This window comes from Suncus etruscus, chromosome 12, assembly GCF_024139225.1.
Source record: "Suncus etruscus isolate mSunEtr1 chromosome 12, mSunEtr1.pri.cur, whole genome shotgun sequence".
NCBI classification, from domain to species: Eukaryota; Metazoa; Chordata; class Mammalia; order Eulipotyphla; family Soricidae; genus Suncus; species Suncus etruscus.
The window spans coordinates 27,521,634-27,547,087 of NC_064859.1; the positions used below are offsets into that span (position 1 = coordinate 27,521,634).

At 34.6% G+C, this 25,454-nt stretch overlaps 1 non-coding gene across 1 annotated transcript; it reads left to right on the forward strand.

Annotated features, from left to right (window-relative positions):
* The first annotated feature begins 5,629 nt into the window (after nt 1–5,629).
* Nucleotides 5,630–5,757, forward strand: LOC126024815 (small nucleolar RNA SNORA51). Its single transcript, XR_007500915.1, has one exon. It is a non-coding gene; the product is annotated as a small nucleolar RNA SNORA51 (small nucleolar RNA).
* Nucleotides 5,758–25,454: the final 19,697 nt, after the last annotated feature.

Genomic DNA, 25,454 nt, shown 5'->3' on the forward strand with positions numbered 1-25,454 from the left:
TATTCAAGTTTTTGAAACTTAAAATTTGACAAAATAGATCAGGATTTTTTCATTTGACATTTGTTTTGAACAGATACTTGGTCTCACGTTAGTTTCAATCCTTCAGCAACTAAATTATCTCTTGGTCCTATAGCTTATTTTTCAACAATCTAGAATTCTTTTCATTGTAATGTTTATATTCTAAATAATATTTATTGAGCAATATTCCTGTATGAGATATATAAATTTGTTTTTATCTTTATAACTAAAATTGATGATACATAAATTATTGTTAGTGTAAAATAAAAACTAAATATTAAGAATAAAATTAAGAGCATATATTTAATGAACAGTATAGCCAGATTTTTTAAGTGTAAGTCAGTTTGTTTTTTGTTTTTGGGCTATACCCCATGGTTCTCATGGTTTACTTCTGGTTCTTTCCTCAGGTTTCACTCCTGGTGTTTGTTGCAGTGTCTAGTGGTGAACTGGGTCAGTCATGTGCAAAGAAAACATACTACCTGCTATACATATTTTTGTCTTATAAGTTTGATATGGAAATAAATTTTAAAATATATAACTCAATTCCTTGAACTTGTAATGATAGAAATTATATATTATAATATTTAATATATATTAGTTAAATATTGTATATGTTATGTAGTATATGTTGTGACATCATTATATTGTAATGTGTTATGCATTTTTCATATTTATGTAAAGCTGAATGTAAATTATGAGTGTGTGTTGTATATATATTTATGTACACATAATAAAATTTCCCAGGCTCATTGTAAATGCAGCATAAAATTTAAATGGTCACTTATATGTTTTCTGCATTTCCACAAAGAAATCCACAATAAAATCTATTAAATAGGATGCAATTTGTAAGCCTTTCATTAAATAATGATTCTCAGCTGGATTTCTAAAAAAAGGAATATTAATACGACCATATGTAACTAGCATTGTAAGAAATTAGCGTTGCTGATTTAGTCTTGCATCAATCATTTTAAGCTATGCATTAGACTCTTGCTGATGCATTTCTGTATCAGACAACTAAGTAAAATGGAGGACAAGACACAAATTCAGATTCAGGAATAAATTTTTGTGACATCTTACTAACATTTCTAAACTCTTGAGTTTGGTACAACATCATCAAATCAAATTCATACTACTATCCTGCTACTCACAGTTAGTGGCTAATTACTAATGTCTAACATATTTGAACTGGGATGTGTTAGGATATGGATATGGCTAATCTGTTTTAAAATCCCTAAAGCCCAATTTATGTCATTAGGTATTAAAATGCTTTGACACATATTGTATTTTCTTGAAAAAATGCACAGTAGGGCCAGTTCTGAATTTGATGTATAGAAGCATGCTAATGTTTATGCTTATATTATAGTTACCAGAAGCTGCTTAAAAATTGTCACCACCCAATCAGAGTTTTCTCTAACAGAGATTATGAAATGAGAGACAGCAGTATAATTCTCAATAAAACTAGACAAGATATGTTTTCTATGGGAGAAAATATGTGAAGAAGCTTTACAGGGTAAGACATACAGATTTGTGGCCATGCCAACATCTGAGATGTTCACTCTATGTGGTCTGCTATGGAACATACACCAGGATTGAATTGCATTGCTATTATCTTACAGTCCTTTTATTTTGTACTGGGTCTGTTCTCCTATTGTTATTTCACTCATTGTTAATGAGTAGCTAATTAATGTATTTTGATAGGTGGACTTAGTGATTGTTTTGTTATAGCTTTGCTATTTTTGATATGTTATTTTGAGCTGTCAAAATTTGTTCTATTTTGCTTCGATTGTGTAGCCAAAGGAGACTTAGTAAGTGTTGGTGGGTCTTTCATCTTTTATTATATAAAAATGCACATAATATCTAGTTGAAAAATCAGTGAGTAGCTTTACATGTGGGATCAGCCAGATCCATTACAATATTTTCCATCAACCTTTCACCTAATGATTTGGCAGCAATGTCTAAAGGCTGCCTTTAGACATGATATACTTGGAACTACTGAAATATTTTTGATTAAGTCTTCTTAAGTTAAAGTGAAAAAGGGAAGTGGGTTAGATTGTGAGAAATATGACTTATGAGGACACTGGACTAGAATATTCCAACAGTATAGAGCAACTGACTAAACAGTTTAAATAGACAAGCTCTTAAGATCTCAACATCTTCAAGAATAAGTGCATTTGCCAGTACTAAGAAATAGAGAAATCTCTAGTCTGGTAGAGCAGCCAAAGTCTTAGCACAAGATAATTCAATTAAAGTAAAGACTCAATGACAGTATGATATAAGCATTTATGTGCATTAGTATAGTAGCGTCTGTTGGTATACAGATAATTTCAATGTCTTTCAAACATCAGGAAAAACTCCTGGAAGGCAACAGTGACTTTTTGTTGTTATTTTATGAATGCTGTACATATAATTCAAAATAATTAGTTTAAATCAATCAAATCATAGAGGCCACATTGTCTTACTCTTTTATCCTTTATCCATTGATATATTCACCAATATAAATGGTTTGTATGTCTTCAAAAGTAAACAGATACCACTAAAATAAAAACAATGTAAAAATCTATTAGGATCTGAATTGGGGGGGTGGTTTTTTGGCCACACCAGGTGATTTTTAGTTGTTACTCCTGGCTCTAGGAATTACTCCTTGCAGTCTCAGAGGACCTTATGAGGTTAAGGGGAAAGAATTGGGGTCATCCACATGCAGGATAAGCACCTTACATACTGTAATGTCTCTATGACCCAAGGATCTGATTTGATCTCTATCTTTCTGTACCTTTTTTAACTGGGGTTCCTCAGACCTCTCATAGAAAGCAGAAAAGGGCTTGAGAAATTATTTCCTACTTATCCTTAGGATGTTTCAAAACTAATATTATTATCATTACTTAAAAGTAGATGTTTAGGGGCCAGAGAGATAGCAGGGAGGTAAGGTGTTTACCTTTCATGCAGAAGGTCATTGGTTCTATTCCCGGCATTCCACATGGTCCCCTGAGCCTGCCAGGAGCGATTTCTGAGCATGGAGCCAGGAGTAACCCCCTGAGCGCTGCCGGGGTGTGACCCAAAAACGGAGGAGGAGGAGGAGGAGGAGGAGGAGAAGAAGAAGAAGAAGAAGAAGAAGAAGAAGAAGAAGAAGAAGAAGAAGAAGAAGAAGAAGAAGAAGAAGAAGAAGAAGAAGAAGAAGAAGAAGAAGAAGAAGAAGAAGAAGAAGAAGAAGAAGAAGAAGAAGAAGAAGAAGAGTAGTACATGCTTAAAAGCCTTTGGCCTTTTCTCTTAGAGTCTTTTATAGGGGAAGGCATAGAAGCATTGAAGCATTGTTGTTACAAGGAAGATGCATGAAAACACATCTTTTTTCTTTGTTTTTCTGTGTTGCCTAGCTCTGCTTATTGCCATATTTTCTGGCTAGCCAAATATTATTGGTAGTGACCCTAGAACTTCTGAATACTGTTGGAAACCCCCCTGAAGACAAATGTTGACTGTTGAGTGACTATTCAAATTGGACTTAATAAATGGCATACAACATGCTAGACACAGAGGGGACCACTTATACTAGCAGCCCAGGGGTAAAAGAGAGGGATATGGGATACATGCTGATAAAAGGGGTGGAGGGAAGACTGTTGATGGTGGGAATGCCCTGATTCAATGTCACTATTTACCTAAAATATTACTGTGAAAGATTTGAAAAAGAAAAAAAGAAAAATTATATAAACAAAGAAATGGCACACTTCTAAAACTTACTTCTAAAACAACATGCATCTTTTAAACATATTTCTAAAACATACTTGTAAGTAACAAGATATCTGTCAAAGAGGATATTGCTCCTGACTGTGAATATTGGCTTCTACATTTATATTTTTCTTCCCTCCAGATTTATGTCTTAAAAGTAAGAGAAAAAATGGCAATATGCCTGATCATTCCTATACAGTAACGTCATGGGACATTAGTACCAAAAAAGACTTGCTCTAAAAGAAGGAGGATTGAGTTGTAATGTGATAATGACCCTTTCTAGAAAAGAAGATTCATCCTTTAAAGTCAGCCATTAGTCAAGGCTAGAGCCTTTCTCCAGTTCAGAGTAATATGGTTGTCAACACTCTCATGGGTACTCATGAAAATTTTAGTATGGGAAATAAGGAATTTGAGTGAGGTTCAAGTTGAATTTTGGGACAATGTTTGATTCTTCCAAGAAATAATAAATATGAACACATGGATGCTGTTTCTTGTAACCTATCCAGCAATAAAATTTCTCAAGATATACTTATACAACTTATCTGTTCCTTAAAACATTATGAGGTTTTTTTTTTCTTGTAAAGTTCTGTCAGTGCCTTGTCTATTTTGGATATTAACCCCTTATTTGATGGGTATTGAGTGAATAGTTTCTCCTACTCAGTGGGTGGCTCTTGTATTCTGGGCACTATTTCCTTTGAGGTGCAGAAGCTTCTCAGCTTAATATAGTCCCATTTATTTATTTCTGCTTTCACTTCTTTGGAGAGTATGGTTTCCTCTTTAAAGATACCTTTAGTCTCAATGTCATGGAGTGTTTGACCTACATGTTGTTCTATATACTTTATGGTTTCAGGTCTGATATCTAGGTCTTTAATCCATTTGAATTTTACCTTTGTACATGATGTTAACTGGAGGTCTAAATTCGCTTTTTTACAAGTGGCTAGCCAGTTGTGCCAACACCACAACATCTAACCCCATCAAAAAATGGGGAGAAGAAATGAACAGACACTTTGACAAAAAAGAAATACAAATGGCTAAAGGCACATGAAAAATTGCTCCACATCACTAATCATTAGGGAGATGCAAATCAAAACAACTACGAGGTACCATCTCATGCCACAGAGATTGGCGCACATTACAAAGAATGAGAACAAGCAGTGCTGGCAGAGATGTGGTGAGAAAGGAACTCTTAGTCACTGCTGGTGGGAATGCTTTTGGTCCAACCTTTGTGAAAAGCGATATGGCGATTTCTCCAAAAGCTGGAAGTTGAGCTCCCATACAATCCAGCTATACCACTCCTAGGGATATATCCTAGGAACACAAAAATACAATACAAAATTCCCTTTCTCAGACCTATATTCATAGCAGCATTATTTACAATAGCCAGACTCTGGAAACAGCCCAGATGCCCCTCAATAGATGAATGGTTAAAGAAACTATGGTACATATATAAAATGGAATATTATGCAGCCATCAGAAGAGATGAAGTCATGAAAATTTCCTATACTTGGATGTATATGGAATCTATTATACTGAGTGAAATAAGTCATAGGGAGAGAGATAAACACAGAATGGTCTCCCTCATCTATGGATTTTGAGGAAAATGAAAAACATTTGTGTAATGATTCTCAGAGACTAAATAGAGGAGGGCTGGAAGGTCCAGCTCCTGACATGAAGCTCACCATAGGGATTGTTTAGTGCAGCCACAGAAATAATAATTACACTGAGAACTATCATAACAAAATGTGACTGAATGAGGAAAGTAGAAAGCCTGTCTAGAGTACAGGCCGGTGTAGGGTGGGGAGGAAGGGACACTTGGGATATTGGTCATGGGAATGTTGCACTGGTGAAGGATTATATATATTAAAAAGTTTAAAAAAAAGAAAAGAAAAGATAAGGCCTCCCAATTCTTACCACAGGCTGTGTTCTTTACACTGACTGTATAGAAAGAGGAGGTACAGTAAATGCACCCCATATACATCTCAACACAGGCCCTTTGCCTGTATTGTGAATTGGGGGACAAAAAAAACATTATGAGAGAAAAGCAGCTAAACAGAAGCTTAAATTAGGTACACTGATCCATAAAAACGTGCAGATTTAGATTTTATGTTTCTAGGAGCAATCTAAATTTAGTTTAAACGTACCATAAGTTATCTATACTCAGTATAAACATGATTTTCACTTGGAGCCAAAATTTGGGTGATCAGTATCACTATTAGCCACAAACATGAAACCACAAACATTGTTGTGCCTTCAGGGCTCTCAAACTCAATTTACCTGGGGGCCACAGGAGGCAAAGTCGGGGTGATCCTTGAGTGCAAAGTCAGTAGTAAGCCTTGAACATTGGGGGGTGTGACCCAAACAACCAAAACAAAACAAAACAAAACAAAAAGATTCCTCTAGGGCAGGGCCACAAAATGTACGTAGGGCCGAAAACGGCCCGCGGGCCGCGAGTTTGAGACCCCTGGTACTATAGGACAACCAGTAGGCTAACGTAGAATTATTATGGAGAGGTTGGATGAAGCTACGGACACAAAAATGGAGAACTCAGAGAAAGTGGAACCCACTGCCCTCATAGTAATAACACTAATGACATGAAAATTAGTAACTATGAAACTTCTGTCATTTTCTTTAGCGCAACAGTTACTCTGTATTCATAGATAAAGAAGGTAGTAAATATTATTCTTGAAAAGATTATAAAGTAGAACTTGGAAAAAAATTGGAAGAACTGAAAATTGTGTTTCTCAGAAATTTTGGTGAAGAATAGTCAACACTAGAAGTAAATGGTTGTGTGGGAGCATTTACTAAGTTTCTGAAAGTCTAAGGTAGCTTGTTAAGCAAGGCATGACTCTGCTTTCTGTCACAAGAGGTTGGGTATCCTTAAAATATTGAGCAAATCTCCTGAAACAAACAAACAAACAAAAATAACGCAGAACCAACACACAATCTTGGCACTAACAAAACTCTACAGAAGCTGTAATCAAGATTAGATAAAAATGCCACTATGAGGCACTACAGCCCCACAGCATTTAGCGAAGGAGATATTTGGAGAATCAATAGCTTTCACAGTAGCTTTAACAATTAAAATACTAATAAATAGGGTGAAATAGTGAGGGAATGTATGCCAATTGTAGAAAATAAAAATGCTATATTTTATTTCAGCATCCCTGAACTATCTAGGTAATCTAATGGTCACAAAATATCTTTCAAGAAAAATTTGCAATTTAGAAAACTTGTCCATGTCGTAGTTGATCTAGCACAATATTGCAAATTCAAATTCCAAAGGGAAATTCTAATGCTTTCCTGACTTTCTCAATGCACATAAATAATAAATTAACCTTATGTGAAATGTTTCTGTCTTCAATAGAACTTATAAAATAGTGAAAGCATCATGAAGCCCTGCTCATGCTGAATATATGGGGACTTTTATGACCATGTCCCACTAGCAGATCCAAATGGCTAAGTTACATTTATAGAGTTATTATCTGTCAAGAAAGAATTGTTATAAACATAGGAAAACATAAACATAGGAAACAGTTATGATCAGTTTAGTCATTTAGTGTGTTTGGTTTTGAATATAATTTATAGGTAAAAGCAAAAGTGAGTCAATTTTTCTGAATGGGTCCATTGATGAGGGTTTCATAATTCCTATCTTTAATGTCTAAAATTGGGTATATAGTAGTGGGTGGTAATAAAAGTTATTTGAGATGTCACATTATACAAAATAATGACTTTTTAAAAAGGTGTGAATTGAAATGAAAAGGCTGCCACTCTGAAGTTTCAAGGCAAGCCATGCAATATAAATAATCAAAATATCATTTGGCTTCAGTTTAACTCCTAATTCTAAACAGCTTACACATTTTCAAGTCAGAGTTACAGGAAAAACATTGATAGCTAAATAAACAGAGTGAGTACATGATTAATGTTTTAAAATAGTAAAAGCTTCACATTTGTAGCATTCCTTTAACAGATTGGTCTGGGAGACCTTGTTTTCATTCCTGATTTGCAATCTGTGTTTTGTTTATTTATTCTTTTTATGTTGAATACCTCTATTTTAATTTACATTTTATCTTAATTTACTCTAGGGGGCAAAGTGAAAATATCTAAAATAAGTGAAAAAAACCTAACACAATTATAAAATTTAGGACTGAGCAATAATCAACTCAGCAAACATAACTTCCCTTTTCAATAGAATTAATTGTGAGCAGTAAAAAGATATTATTAGTAGTGTTTTTCTTTAGATTTTTGAAAGAAAAATAAAGATTTTATTATTTGAGCATAGAGCAAAACTTTTGGTTTAGGAAGAGAGTTCACTGTTTAATGAACATATATTAAACACCTATTTTATTCATGGTCTGAGTATTATATGGTTGTATAATTTTTTGATGACTTTATATTCTAGGGTGAGTGCAGACATAAAAACGAGTTATATTGAATGAGGCAGAAGAGAGTGAAGTACTGCTTATAATTCTAAAGTAATAATAATTTATGGACATATTGAAACAGAATTAATCTAGGGATAATTTGACACATTTTGGAGCATGTGTATGTAATTTATATGAAAAATAATATTATTCAAGAGTTTTTGAAAGAAAGTAATGCATGGTAAATATTTAGATGGAAGATATAATAGCTTGATATTGTAAACCATATTATTAAGGTATAAAGATAGTATTTAGCAAATACTTTTCGAGAAGCTTGGGAGATTGGACACTTGTTTTGCATGTATCTGAACTCATTTTAATCCCCAGTATTTTATGAAGTTTCTAAATCTCTGCCAGGAGTAATCACTAAGCACAGAGCAAGGAGTACATTTAAATTCTGAATATTATCAGGTATGAGCCCCCAAATAAGCAAACAAACAAATGAAAAAAATATTTTTAGTTCCTATGATGTCTCAGGTATTCACAACATCTTTAAGTGTACAACTAACCTGGGCCAAATTCCTGGCAACCATATACCACCAAGAATGATTCCTCAGCATAGACCCAAGAATAAGACATGAGCATCACTAGATGTGACCAAAACAAAACAAAACAAAACAAAGCAAAAAAAAAAAAAAACCTAACCTAACCTATATGTTATTAAAGTTAGTGCTATGATTTACCTTTTAAAAGACACAAAGACCTCATGTCATATATGCCATGTACCTATGGTCCCCTGAACACCATAGAAGATCCCATTATTGTTTTTAAAGAATTAAGTTTTCTATTTGTGTTGAAATGAAAAGATGTTTAAGAAAAACCACTAAATAAAAAAGCAAAGAATTATTTTGTTAATCACAGTTACAAAAATCATAGAAAAATCAAGTTCTCCTGAATTGTTTAAGATCTATGTTTATGTGTTAGTTTTTAATGAGAAACAAAAAAAAAATTCATTGATCTCAGATGAATCTCATTGTATAGATGAGAATATGAGGTTCAAAGAGGTTAACCAAGGGCTTAACGATTATAACCAGCAAATGCCAGACTTGCTTCTAGTTGTCTATCCCTGAGTCAGAAAGATATGAGTCTTAGGACTTTGTACTCTGTTTAGTAAACAATCTCTGACAGTTTTAGAAGAGTCTAGAAATCATTTATAGTTGGTAGGGAGACCATCCTGTCAACAGAACAACTACATTGGAAATAAGAGCATTGGTAAGAGATGTTCAGCAGATAAAAGTTTATATTTGTTGAAGCTTTCTATATTCAAGAAAATACACGGAACATGTACTTACATGTATATGCACATATTTATATACATTTTAATACATAATTGCAAGTCTATAATTTTACAGATTTCTGAAATGGGTTAAAAGAAGAAATAATCAGTTGATTCACCTCTTCGTCTCCTTTAGATTTTTCTTTTGTTTATGGACCACACTTGGTGATACTCAGGGTTTACTCCTGGCTTTGCACTCAGAAATCACTCCTGGCAATGCTCTGGGAAACATATAAGATGCCAGTGATTCAACCTGGGTTTGCCCATGCAAGACTAATGCTATCCCTACTGTACTATTACTTCACCCATCTGTTTTCACTACTCTTTACCCAAATTGCTATAGCAAGTTCCAGTCCTTCCAAGATCCTATTATTCCATTTTCAGGTATTTTGATGAGCTTTAGAAGATCTTTCACATGTGATTAGGAACACATTTTTATCTATTACTGGTCATATACAATCCAGGATTGTCTAATAGAAATGATTACAATAATGGTTCTATTATTGGCAGAAGATATGTACTCTTACATTTCATTCATTTTGGTTTAAAGATTCTTAAAGTATTCTGGCTAGAAAGGTTGGTATGTTGCAACTAGTGGTATTATACCATACAAAATGGCAAAAGTTCGTATTTCCTGGTCCTTTAATTTCTACTTTTCCTACTGGGTGTATTTTTGGGAATGTTCTTTCTCTGTGCTAGTAGCTATTACCAGGGGAACATTTTATTCTCTTACACTATTTCTTCTGCTATAGACATTATCAACTTCCCTAGAATCTGCTACTACCATTTAGGATGGCTAAATATATGTCAATAGACATATACCCAACATGAATCTAAAAAAAAAGACAAGTTATCTTTACTGTATATTGAAGAAACTTAACAAACAACTCTAAATTTTCATTTTAAATTTTTTACACTTCACAAAACTTTGTTCAATGCAACTACTAATAGGTTACTATAGTTCTTCAGTACCAATTATTTATGCTTTGGGAACCACACCTGGTGATGTTCAAGGATTACCCATAACACTGTAAACAGGAATTATTCTGACAACTCTTAGAGAGACTATACGTGATACTACAAGTTGTACCTGGATCTATCCCATGTAAGGCCCAATTTTTACCTGTTATCTCTCTGTGTGCCTTCTTCTTTTGTCAAATTGAAGACTGGCTTTTAAATTTTGTCTACTTTTATTAATCCTATTTTGGAAAAAGAATTTTTTCCACCAAACATCTTTAAGAACTTACTTTCAATCTTTTGTAAATTAGAATGTGAGTTTAAGTGCATATTGGATACCTTGGTAAGAAGTAGCTACCTTTTTAGAAATATCATAGTGGAAATTTCACTTTCTTAAACTGATAGATTCATACCTAGAGACTTTAAATAATTTTATCAAGACTACAGATTGTTAAACCAGGTTTCAACTGTATTCTCAGGGTTTTGATTCTAATCAAGTCCAGTCATTTTCTGTTTATAACAAGTTCTACTCTCTTTTTTTTTTTGTTTTTTGTTTTTTGGGCCACACCCAGTAACGCTCAGGGGTTACTCCTGGCTATGCGCTCAGAAGTTGCTCCTAGCTTGGGGGACCATATGGGACACCGGGGGATGGAACCGCGGTCCGTCCAAGGCTAGCGCAGGCAAGGCAGGCACCTTACCTTTAGCGCCACCGCCCGGCCCCCAAGTTCTACTCTCTTAAGAGCCAATTTCACAAATGACAGTTTATAATTACATGACAGAGTTATATGTATAATTTATTTTAATATTTTTGTACATGCTGCATTGGTGAAGGGATGGGTATTGGAACATTGTACGACTGAAGCTCAGTCATGAACAATTATAATTGTAAGTTATATTTAAAATAAAAATCTGTTTAAAAATATGTAGAAAACTCAAATAGCATCCTAGTGTATGATTACAATTCTTTGTTTTCTAGTGGCTTGAATTAAGATTTTATTTCTTAAATTATTGTGACATTCACATATCACCAAGTGTTTCTCCAAATATAAAAAACATATACCAGGTTATGTTTAGAGTGATCATAAAGACATGATCACTAGGGAGAAGTCATCAAGGAACTTAGTAGTATTAGAATTGCACACATTACTTCTATAATATAAAAATAATTAAAAACAAAGAATCCCAAGGAACTGCCATACTGTTATTGCAGAGACTTGTTTAGGGTCAGCATTGTGACTACAACAAAATAATGGGCAATATTGCTTGTGTAAGCCATGACTAAGACTAGAAGATAAAAAACCATCAGCAAAATCAAAATATCTCTCCTCTTCTCGCCAAAAGCCTGTGTGTTAAATATTTCAAAATAACAGCACCCATTACTTTGAAGCCTCTGCTTTTAATATGCTTTGTGTGTGTGTGTGTTTGTGTGTGTGTGTGTGTGTGTGTGTGTGTGTGTTAAGATCAAGGGAAACTTCTCAAGGTCTCATAGTATTACTTTTTAAATGCTGGACACAGAATGAAACTTCCTTTGCTGGAAAGGGAAAACAATTCTTAATTTTTTCTTATAAAAAGTTGGTTTTCTCATTATTTTCTAATTAAGCATGCTGTAGTTATAAGCAATCACTAATTATGACCTTGCAAACTTTGAAATTCACCTGGGATATGAAGTTTATAGGGTAAAGATAAATTGTTATATTTATTCTGTATAGATTAAGATAATCATATCATTTTATGCTCCCTTTAATGTTTTTTATCCCACATTAAAGATATTCTATTATCTGTGCAACAGATATGTTCCAGTAGTCTGGTACTTTCAGATGCTTTGAAAAATATTATAATATTCCATCTATAAGTTTTACCATGCTCTTGGTACTTTTTGTCATACACATTAAGAATAAAACACATAATTGAAAGACATCTATAATTGTACATGCTTCTGACGTTGGATCTATGGAGATGAGTGTACAAGTGAGATATTTCTGTTTATTTAGGAACTGGAGAGATAGTAGAGTAGTTAGGGCCCTGGCACATGGCTGACTCAGGTTTGATGCCTGACACCCCTTATCATCCCCAATGCCTCCAGTACTGATTCTGAGAGCAGAACCAGGGGTAAGCCCTGAGCATCATGGGACATATCCCCAAAACAAGCTAAAACTATTTCTGCTTATTCTAATTTTACTTAATAAATTATATCTAGTCCTCTTTATTATAAGTCTATTTACTTGATGTGAGATAACAGAAACTTCTAGTGTCATATATCATGAAGTCTAGTAGTTCCTTGATATAGAATGTCCAAGATAGATGTTCTAGAAATCAAACTGAAGTTATGTCATTTCTTCCTTTCCTGCTTCCTTTCTTCCTTTCTTTCTTCCTTCCTTCCTTCCTTCCTTCCTTCCTTCCTTCCTTCCTTCCTTCCTTCCTTCCTTCCTTCCTTCCTTCCTTCCTTCCTTCCTTCCTTTCTTTCTTTCTTTCTTTCTTTCTTTCTTTCTTTCTTTCTTTTTTATTTTTTCTTTCTTTCTTTCCTTCTTTCCTTCTTTCTTCTTTCTTTCTTTCTCTCTTTCTTTCTATTTCTTTCTTTCTCTCTTCCTTCCTTCCTTCCTTCCTTCCTTCCTTTCTTCCTTCCTTCCTTCCTTCCTTCCTTCCTTCCTTCCTTCCTTCCTTCCTTCCTTCCTTCCTTCCTTCCTTCCTTCCTTCCTTCCTTCCTTCCTTCCTTCCCTTCCTTATTCTTTCAATGACTTGTTTTATTTCAATTTTTTGAGACAAAAAGATAAGAAAAAGAAGTAATGGCATCAAGAGAAAGCATGGGCTTCTCCAAAGCAGAGAGAGTGAGAGAGCCCCACTACACATCATAGAGTGAAAGTACAGAGGGTACTCATCTCAAGAGGGGAGATGCAGACAACGTGTGCTCAGCACCATGTACCCAAACAACACATGTGCAGTTCTGCCATCTCTTGATGACCTCCCAGGTGAGCTCCCTGACTCTATTCTCACACTCCTAAAGCAAGCAAACTTTAAGCTAATTACATGCTAGTGTATTCTCCATTGCTGAATTTTGGCAGGTTGCTTCTGTAAATTATGAAAAATAAATGTGAAATATGCAGATGTCTTTTGTTTGAAGCAGATGTTTGGTCCGTCTTGCCAGAATCCAATCAGCTGTTCCCCTGAGGGTCTTTCTCCCACACAACACTATCCCAGAGCAGCTTGGAAACATGAAGAGGTGGTCAGAATAGTACTTCACAAACCTTTGAGGAAGCTTCTGGACTTAGCGGTCTTTATTAAAGAAATTTAAAAATAGACTGTTCTCTTTCCACAAGAATCAGGTTGACCCTGATAAAGGAAAAATATAAAGAAAATGCTTTTTTAGTAGTGAATAGGAAAAATCTGGTATCACTGTTGCCACGGTATCTTTGGAGACCCTTGTCTTGATGAGTTACAAGAGTATCCTGAATTCGGGGCTGGAGAGATAGTACAGCAGTAGGGTATTTGCCTGGCAAGCAGCCGACCCAGAACCAACATTATTCAAATCCATGCATCCCATATATTACCTGTGCCTGCCATGAGCAATATCTGAGAGCAGAGGAGTAACCCCTGAGCACTACCAGGTGTGACCCCCCCAAAAAAAAATATCCTGAATTTTTGGAGTCCCAAATTTCTGCTAACGCTGGTCTTAACATAGGCCAATACCTTTTAACTTTAAGCAGAAATTTTACATTAGACCAAAGCCTAGTAATTCAAAGGAAATGGACATTTGACTGCACTGTTACACACTTAGTTTACACAACCATAGATAATAATTAATATACTATTATTGAGTTATATTTTTATTAATTTATACATTAACATAGCTGTCAGTCAGATTCTGCTTCTATGCTGTCTATAGAATATAAAGATAAAAAATGGCAGGAATACAACTATTGGTTCCAAAGATAAAAGTTTGTAAAGTTTTGGGTTGGAGAGATAGCATGGAGGTAAAGGAGTTTACCTTTCATGCAGAAGGTCATCGGTTCGAATGACGGCGTCCTATATGGTCCCCCGTGCCTGCCAGGAGCGATTTCTGAGCACGGAGCCAGGAAAAACCCCTGAGCACTGCCAGGTGTGACCCCAAAACCACACACACACACACAAATAAGTTTGTAAAGTTCTTGAATACTGAGATTTAATGTGGTGGACTTTTAAAATCAATTAAACAATAAGGTAAAGAAAGGTGTACTATTTTTATACATTGCTAACCTTGTCTACAATAATATTTATTTTAGTCTTGTTTGGTGACACAAATAGTGGCCATGCATAATATATATTAACATGGAGAACTAATGTTTTTTTCTTGTTCATTTTCCTACTACTTCTCAAATTTTCTCACTTCTGGTGGTTATGATTTTGCACACATGTATGTATCTATAAATTCATTTTTAATTAAAATGAATTATTTTTGGGTGGCACACCTGGTGATGCTCAGGGGTTATTCCTGGCTATGTGCTCAGAAATCACTCCTGGCTGGAACGACCATATAGGACACCGGGGGATCGAACCGTGGTCTGTCCTAGGTTAGTGCAAGCAAGGCAAACACCCTATGACTTGTGCCACAGCTCAGGTTCCTATATTCAATTTAAAACAGAGCTAAGGAGCAATTTATCAGTATGTTCTTCTTCTATTAGATATTATGTCCAATTAACTTAAATTATTAAATACTTGCATTACTCCTCATATATTCTAATAATAGTATCCTTAACTTTTTGCATTCTTTTTAGCATAGGTTATCATATTTGAATAATTTAAAAATTCCAAATTTATTTTAAATTCTATCTTTCATAGTCTCTGCTTAATGAGTATAAAAACTTCATATATAAACATACATTTTTCAGTTATTTTTAGTAGTGTAAATCACAATGCTCTTAATAATAGAGTTTCAGGCATACAACTACACTCCCCAACCAGGGTAGAATCCCTCCACTAATAACTCAACTTTCCTTCACATTCTGCTACTTTACCCTTTTAGCTTATTTTAAAATTATTTTAAACACTTTAACATTATACTTTGAGCTACATTCACGCAATAGTTTTGACACATCTCTCTTTTGACATACGGTGTAAATATGTTCATTGAGCAAATTTTTTTGTTCCAGATATTTAAAAAATGTGCCTAAATAAGACAGACAATGATCTATTTTGAATGTAATTTTCCCTTTAATGGGATAAATAATGGGCAAAATAACTCAGAATTACCTTGCAGCCTGTAATAATGCTTCCTAGTATCACTGTGGCTTTTGTTTGAGCAAGTGAAATGCTTATTGATGATTTTTTCTATTCTCCCAGATCTTTGATTATTCATATAAAAATACTTCTGCTTGTATACTAATGGAAACTATAGTAATTAGTTAAAATGTATATTAAGAAGAGATGAAAAATGTCATAAATATAAAAAGTGGGTGTAGAAGGAGTAAAATGTAGCTCTTGACATATGAATTATCAAATTTTCCTTAAGTTGTATAGACTTGAAATAATATGGTATTAAATTTTTTTGTATAGATGTGAACTTGTAGCCATGCAAAAACCTATAGCAGAAACAAAAGAAATTGAGAAAATAATCTAAGCATAACAGTAAAACAAGTCACCACACCCTAAGGAAAAATAGCAAAAGAAGGTAAATGGTAGGTAGTAAAAAGACAGCCAACAAGCAGTTAACAAAATGACAATATAGTATTAATTGGTCAAAAGGTGTCATTGGTTGAAAGTGACAATTTTGTTCATGTGGCAGGTCATTACTTCTTCACATCAAGTAAACTTAATAAGATACTCTAGAAACATAGAGATAAACTTTAGTGAGCATTTATTTTGTAAAATAACTTACTATTTCTACTGGAAAAGTCTATCTTCTGAATGAATTCATAAAAATGCCCCAAACAATGTAAAATTGTGAAAATCAAATAATGTAACTAAGAAATAAAATTGACTATGGGCTTGAATTCTCAGAGCTCTTAATATTAATTAATGATATAAAACTTATAGATAGAATTTTTTTATTTTTTGTTTTGTTTTTTGGGTCACACCCGGCAGTGCTCAGGGATTACTCCTGGCTTTACGCTCAGATATTGCTCCTGGCAGGCTCAGGGGATCATATGGGATGCCGAGATTTGAACCACCGACCTTCTGTTTGCAAGGCAAATGCCTTACCTCCATGCCATCTCTCCAACCTCAGAAAATAATTTACAATGTTAAAATAAATTTCACATAAATAGATGTGTAATTAACTTTCTCTTATACTGTTGCCTGGGGTTGAGTGAGATAAACACATAAATATTTTACAAAGACAGAGAAGTATAAAATTATTTGATAACATTAACTGATCACAAAGCTCACTGGTAGATTTTAATATCTCTCCTTAACATAAAATAAACTGAGTCTCAGACAAATCAAACTCCATGCAGATAAAATGTAAGCCCATAAGATAACAAACAACATAAGTAAAATGTGAATCCTTCTAAATCCAAGTAGAATTTTCCCACTATATCTCTATAGTTTTCAAATGATTTATTAATATTCATAATATTTATATTAATATTCATCAATATTGCCTATTACTTATAAAACCTTATGTAAAATTTATATAGAATACTTTAAAAATTATCACATATTCAATATGTAAACACTTGTGAATTATTTTTTAAAAAGCAGAGTTAGATTTTCTGTCCTTTCCTCATTCACATTTCAGGAGAAATTCCAAATGATACAGAGATAAAAATAGCATTGGTCATGACTGACAAGAGAGTCAAAGTTCAATTCCATAGACATTTAAAAAAATACAATTGTCTTATTTATTTTAATAAACAAGCTCTAAAAATGACAGATAACATCAATAATAAAAATATTAAAATAATTCTTTGTAGATCTACACCCAGAGCTAAAGGGAATATATATTAAAGATAGAACTAAGGCATTTATCTAGCTTTAACTGCCTCATCAAAGAATATTATTTTTTAAAAAAAAAGCCTCATAAAGATGTATGAATATATAGACCTCTGATTATTCAAAAAAATTGTACAAATCAAAATAAATTTGCTGGAGCAATTTAAAATAATTAACCTTTGACAAACCTCCCTCTCTGGTAATGGAATAGTAACTATATGAATAAAAGATAAGTCGTGACATTCAATGAATTACAATATTCATCCCATAAATTACTTGATATAATAGCTCTATAGACTACATTTTTATAACACTAAAATGTCCCAAACACCAAAGAACCCATTTATTTTCAGTGTGTGGTTTGCAGATAGATTGGGTAATTTTTTTTGCCTTCTTCAGATATCCTTTAATTAAGTCTTTACGACTAATTTCCTCCCCAAATATACCTTGCATCAGCCTTACAACCTTTTCTGCAGTACACACAGCAGGAGAAATGGAGGTTTCTGCTTGCTGCCTGAGCAGCACAAGAAAGTGAGTTTTGTGTACAATGATTTGCATGCCAGGTGAGATGCTTACAGGACCAGTATTATCATCTGTCTGTCACATTTAAGGATTCTGTGGTCTAATCACTTGTGTAGACTGTAGAGACTGGGCCAGACATTATGCTCAATAATTCCATCTCCTATTTCCTTTTATCAATACCAGCAGTAATCTTCCCTAAACAAGTTTAGTTGAGGAATTGAGGCTATCTTTGACCACACTGATTAGAGGTCACAGCATGAAATATCATTACTTTCTATTAATAATCAGGAGATGCTTACTATATATGTAACCTCTGGATAACCGAATGACTAAATATACAGAGCTTTTTTTTTTTAACCTCAGAATATGTTGTGATTTAAAAAAATAGAAATCTATTTCTATTTTAGACTCTAGAATAAATTTATTTCTATTCTATACTATCTGAAAAAGAGTAACTACTGAGAAATATGTGATTTTTCTGTTACCCATATTATTATTAAGTGCAAAACTTGCTAATAATGAATGGGTGATCAATGGTTTCCTTGCTAGTCATGTGCTAGAATAGATGTTCCCAAATGTATTAGCCTTCCATGCCCTTTACTGGAAAAGAGGAGGCCAATCACTCAATGCTCCCTAGAAATCTGTCCTCCAAAAGGAAGCACCCTCTAATTGTACTCTAGCCAATTACTACCTTCTTTCCTTCCAACTACTATTCTTCCATTACCCCATCTCCCACTTTGGGAAACATTGTGCTAGAGTAAACAGAATAAAAGAACAAAATGGATTAGGAATGCAGCACTCATTTCCAATTTTAATGTAGATAGTTCCTCAGCGTTTGTCTAAATCATTTGCAACTGAGTAGAATGTGTCTCTACTCAGTGTAGCTTGAAATCTCATGCCTGTCTCTTAATCATGATTCATATTCAGTTATACCATAATAAATACATAGATACTATTTACTGATCATGTACTATGCAGGTATTGGGTCAAGACCTAAATATATTTTCTTCCCTAATTCTTTGTATAGTTTATAAACTAGGTTCTAGTTCTATGCTCAGTTTACATAACGAAAATGAAGCCTAGAATTCACAAGCATTGTATACTTCTGCAGATAAATAGGCTATCCAAACTCAACATCTTTTTAAAGAAAAGGTGATCTGTTTTTCCTAACTCCAATGTTTAGGAAGCCAGATTTGCAGCTGTAGGCAATGGCAGGTACAACTCCAGAGCTGGAACTCATTTGGCTCCCTTTTCATCCCAGAGTCACAGAAGCAGGCGGGCTGGGCTGATGCTAATCCCAACTCTCAGTAGGTGTGTATGCTACTGAGCCACACTGGAACAAATGGTTCTGAGAGTTAGTTACTATGCTGCCTTTTGGACAGGAGACTACTTTCAACAAAAATGCCTTCTGTTTCACTGTTCTTTTTGAGAAAGATCAGCTGTATAAAAATAAAGGACATATGGAAAAGAAAAGTGGTCACTAATTCACAGACAAAGCTATTGTTCTCTAGTTAGATGGGCTTAGTGGAATCTGGTTTAGGCAACTGGACATGCAATTTTTTTTCTATTAAAAATATCAAAGGGACCGGAGAGATAGCATGGAGATAAGGCGTTTGCCTTTCATGCAGAAGGTTGGTGGTTCGAATCCTGGCATCCCATATGGTCCCGTGAGCTGCAAGGAAGCATTTCTGAGCATAGTGACAGGAGTAAACTCTGAGCGCTGCTGGGTGTGACCCAAAAACCAAATAAAACAAAACAAAATAAAATAAAATAAAAAACATCAAAATCTCTGAAGAGTCCTCTTTGAACTCTTTTCTTCCATTTTTTAAAAATACTTTTTGAGGCTAGTTATTGAGTCAGGAAGTTAGGATTCATTGGATGCTCATGACTGCAGAAACTACCACTTTTCAGTTAAAAGTGTTTTAAATATAGCTTTTAAATAATTGAGGGAGCACTCTCAACTATGCTCAAGATTTACTGCTAGAGATGTGCTCAGAGATCACTCCTGGTGGAGCGACAAAGATCTAACATGAATAGCATGTGCAAAGTTAGAGTTTTAATTCTACAGACTAAGGTTTAAAATGTTTTTTTGTTGTTGTTGTTTTGTTTTGTTTTGTTTTTGGGCCACACCCAGTGGTGCTCAGGCGTTACTCCTGGCTGTCTGCTCAGAAATAGCTCCTGGCTGGCACGGGGGCCCATATGGGACACCGGGATTGAACCAATCATCTTTAGTCCTGGATCGGCTGCTTGCAAGGCAAACGCCACTATGCTATCTTTCCAAGCCCTTAAAATGTTTTTAACATAACATTTCATGAAAACAGTTCTTATAGTTTACTGAAGGAAACATTGATATGTGTGTGTGCACGTGTGTGTGAAAAGGAAGCTCCCAAGTATTTTTCAGGGATCCTGAGGATCAATCCCTGCAACACTAGGCTAATGATGATGGCAAACTAATGTTAGTGCTGAGAATGTAGGATGTAGGATGCTTGGCCACAGAGATATTAGGGACCATCAGGAACACACCTGGTGGTAATCAAAAGACTGCGTGATATCAGAATTTGAACTCAGGCTCTGCATTTCTGGCCAGGGAAAACTTCTTTTTTTAACTGTGTGGTTTTGTTCTGGGGCCACACCTGCTAGTTGGACCCACTCTTTAGAGAGTTAAAGAGTGAATGGCATTGGCCACTTATGTAGACATGATGGAAGGTTCTGGTTCATGGTGTGGCTGCCAGGGGCTTCTGGAAGTTTGGAGGAGCTGGGAAGAAGGAGTGTCTAGAATAGATGTAGAGTGTCCAGAGCTTCCTAGAGATATTAGGAACAAAACCCAGATACTTGAAGAGTTTGGTGGCTAGGTGACGCCAATTCTTTAGGATTTACATTTTCTGAAATCTTGAGTATTTAAAGAAATTTGGATATTTCTGAAAACAGAACCAACCTCAAATGTGTTCTAGACAAAAAAAAAAAATCTAGGACCACACATCTATTACACTTGAAGTTCTAAAAACACTGACAGATTTGTGAAAGGGAACATTATCAAATTAGTTTTCATTGAAACATTGGTATCTGTTGCTTCAATTGGGTTTTTTTGTTCAATAAACTTTGTAACTGCTGTTATTAAAATTTGCCTGTTCTGCAGTAGATTTAATTAGCTAAAGCACTGTTTTTGTATGTGCACTATGATTTTGGAGAGGTTTAGCCATTGTTGGGATTAGGTTATCCCAGAAAGAGAATGAGTGACTGTGACTGTGTGTGTGTCTGTGAGAGAGACAGATGTTAAATTAATGACACTATTATCAAGGTATTTTGACAATTGTGTCTCTGATTGTGCAAGGAATTACGGTATCAGAGATGCCAGCATCAATAAACAACATGCACTTGCACATTCCTCAGAGAAACAAAAATGGCATTTCAGCCAAGTTTAGTAAAAATCATCTGGGTAATGGACTAAAGTGAAGTTACCTTTATTTTTTATGGAGCTCACTTGCCAAAAAAAGTGAATTGCCTTTATGTTTTTTTCCATATATGGATGCATGAATATTTGAATGCTTGGACTAATTAAACAAGTGAATCAACTGGGAGATAACATTTTGAACTTTGGAGCCCATATGGATTTGGTAGACAGAATTTGGCAGTGAGCTAGGGCTTATACTTTATGGTTTTAGTGGCAATAAAGTTGAGTTGAAAGTTTTGTCAAAGCTACTTTATATAGAACAAACCAATATATGAATTCATAGAGATATGCTAACTCATATAAATACTATTCAGAATAATTATGTGAACATGCCCTATATTCTCACCCTGGATAGCCTACATAAGAAGCCAAATGAATAACCAACGGGTTTCAGTATGATCCTGAAATTCTAATAAGGGGCAAGGATTACAGAAACAGAATATTGATATCAGAAGGGCAACCTAGTTACTATGTCCATCCTTCATACAAAGAGGATTTGGCATAGACTGTAGACTATGCCTTCTTTCTCTTTCGACTGCTGATGTATGTTGGGAGGAGAATCACGTACCCTTCTTCGAAGGACAGAGATCTGGTGCTTTCTGACAATATCAATAAAATGATAGACATTTTAACTTTGTGGTAGGGTTTTATGTTTAAGCAAATTTTGTTTATGAGGTGACAATTTATTTTTTCTATTAGACTGTTATAACAGTATAGAAATATATAGAAGTTATATAAATTAGGAAAATTTAGTAATATATAAAAAGTATTCTTAAAGATAATTCAAGTATAAAATCATATATATTATTAAAATATGTAATGCTTTTCAAATGTTATACACCATTAGAAATACAGTTCTTCAAGGAAAAAATGTATTTCATGCTAGCAAAATTGATTCCAGATTCACCTTTCCTATGGTACCTGACCTAAATATTTTGCCCCACATGAAAGAAAGCTTTTCATAATTTAAATTACCATCTTCATCTCTAGGTAAGAAAAAAGATCAATTAAGAAATAAAATATTTGGATTTAGGTATTCCAATCACATTAGTAAACGTAGGTAAATAGCAAGCCAAAAAGAGACTGTAAAAGATAACTAATATTTTTACTTTTGAGCCAATTCCTGATAGCCTGATTTTCAGATGTGTAAAACTAGGCTGAAGGTGAGGAAGGAGGTGGGGAGGGTAAGAGGTGGGGAATAGAAAAGAGGACAAGGGAGGTGTTTAGCTTTCATTTGCAAGTGTGATACCCGCTGCTTTGTTTATGGATCTGATGCTATTCGTACAGTCTTTGCAATATTAATTTTTAATTTATGATGCTCATTAGTAGACACTTAAAACAGAACAATTATCATTTATCTTGATATATTATTTACTAGCACTGACTGTCATGGTTAGGGGCTCATGATTAGTGAGAGGGGGATAGAGAAGAGCTTCTAAAAAGGTGCTGGCTAAAAGATAGGAGCTTAGGTAGCAGTTGTTAAAATCCAAGACCCAAAGTTCTGATGTCAACGCAAAAGCCACACAATCCCTAATCAAGACTCAGGAGGCACCCTCCAAGACAAGACTGGAACAGTACTTAATGAACCTGCAGGATTATATTAATGAGACTCTCTGTTAGGCCACTAGCTCATCAATTATTCATCCATCTGCATTCCTGATACTTTGCTTTCTTCCTCCTCTTTTTGCATTGGTGTGATTACTTTTTTTTTTTAACCCTCCCTTTCCTTACCTGGAATGTAAACAAAGACTTCTGGACTGTAGCTTCCTTTACTTCTCTTTAAATACACTCTCTTCTCAGTACTTAGCCAAATACTCAGTACTCGGTTTTCACACATGATTATTGAAATCTAACTTTTGAGTCTCAAAGAACTAGGGCATCTTAGGTTCAGGGTTTTTATATACATACATACATACATACATACATACATACATACATACATACATACATACATTCATACATATATTCTGGGCCTTATCTTTCAGAGAGAACTACTATGTGCTAGTTATCAGTTTATGTGTGGCTTTATCTAGTAGACTGAATTCCTAAAGAAAAACATTTAAATTTTATTTAATTACCTAATACTTGACACAAAGCAGTCATTTAATAAACAAATTAATTATATGAGGAGTCAGTACTGCTTATTTTTTAAACCCAGTTATAGGCATTCAGGCGATGAAGTGGTGAGGGTCTACATGTTTCAAAGGAAAATAAAAAAATAATAAAGCAGAATTCTGCATTTACTATCTAAGTGGTATCAGTAAAAAATGTCTTTGGGTTTTAAACAAAGCAGCTGACCAAAATAGTGTCCAGTTCTACATATGATTGTTTTATTTACTTTTCTTTTTTAGAAATTGTTTACCTCAAATGTGATTAGAGAAGCGAATTATATTTTTCTCTGATTGATTGTCTTGGTTAAATAACTAGCACTATCTAAATTACTAGATTGTTGATAGGTGGATTTCAGTGAGTTTTCATGATTAAGATCAGGGAGGTTAGAGTTTACACATTTAGAGTGGGACAGAAATCAGGACCTGGGTCTGACACCTTAAGTCAGTTATCTCTTTCACTCACTTAAGGTTAGCAGCAACAACAAACAAAAAGAAAATTTTGCTCCTTGGGAAATAGGATGCCAAAGTCTGCTATGCTCATCAAGTATATTTTGATAAGCTATGATACAGTGAGAAAATAAAAGGGGATTGTACATTTTTTTATGTCTAGGACAGGTAGAATATTGACAGTAGAGTAGGGATATCTGAAATATAGACTTTTAAAACAAAGAGAAAGCAGAGTTGAGTATAGGAAATATTTTGAAAATTCATCTCCTAAGAACATCCCCAACCATTTATGACTTTTTAAATATTGGGTGATGGTAGAGATGGATGAAAGAATTCAACTCATTGAAAGAATAAAAAATATGAAATGGGTAACCATCTTCAGCTTTGAAAAACAGAATGGAAATTCAAAGGCAAGTAATAGAATGCTAGCTTGAATACAACAGGGGGGAGGAGAATATGAGTTGCGGGGTCCTGAAGCCCCCCCAGGGGGGACCCGGCCAGCAGGAATTAGCTGGGAAGGCTTCTCAGACAACCGCACTCCTATTTTGCTGAGTAGAAGAGCAACCACACCTGTAAAAAATCTGAGAGAGGTTAATAATAAAGACCTAAGGCAATATCTCACTGCTCAAAGGCAACTTTATTTGACTACAGCTCCTTCTTATATAGTGAAGGAGAAGGGGGCAGTACAAAGGTGATGTCAGTCATACTTTTTGGCGCGAAGGTCCATACAAGGCAAGAATACATATCAGGTTACAAGGAACAAAGAAAGTAAATCATTCTCCAAATAAGGAAATGGGCAGTGGGCTAGGAGGCAGGATTACCTGCAAGTCATGATGAACGTGCTGTTTCCATGGAAATTTCTAGTGACCTTCTAGCTGCATTCCTAATTGCTTGACTATCAGGAGGTGGTGCAAGATGTGCTTGCCTCAGTGATCTTGAACAGACAATGTAGCATACACTTATTGATAACAGCCTAGTTCACTCCGGAATATAGTTGAGGGAGTAAGACCTCATTTCTGGGAATGGTACCGGGCCGTGTTGCTCTCCTCCGGGCTACAAGATTAATTATCTCTTGCAGCTGCACATTCCTTTCTCTTTGGCCCAAGAACTTACAGCAAGACTGCATGTAGCTTTTAGGTGAAAGGCTGGATTATGGCAGAAAGAACAGCAAAATGGCCTCAAACAAGTCACAGTCCCCAACAATGAGTAGATTGGTGGTGGGAATGTTGCACTGGTGAAGTGGGGGTGTTCTTTTTTATAACTGAAACTCAACTAGTTTGTAATCATGATGCTTAAGTAAAGATATTAATTTTAAAAATGGCAAGTAATAACTTGACCAAATGGGTTCTAATTTCTCGCCTCTAAATAATTCATAATTTACAGAGTTGAAATTAGAAAAATAGTGTCTTCAAATATTATCCATAAGATATCTAAGCTTGTTATTCCTGCTGATGTGATATACCGAGACTCTATTAGAAGTAAGTTTGTGTTACAACTCTCCTTCCTTGGTAAATCTCAATAGATCAAGTTTGCACAGGATCTCAGAGTGGGTATTTGAAATAAAGAAACTTTAACCATTCATTCTTTTCTATGAAATAAAAATTTGTATTTTTCTCTCATTGATGATCATC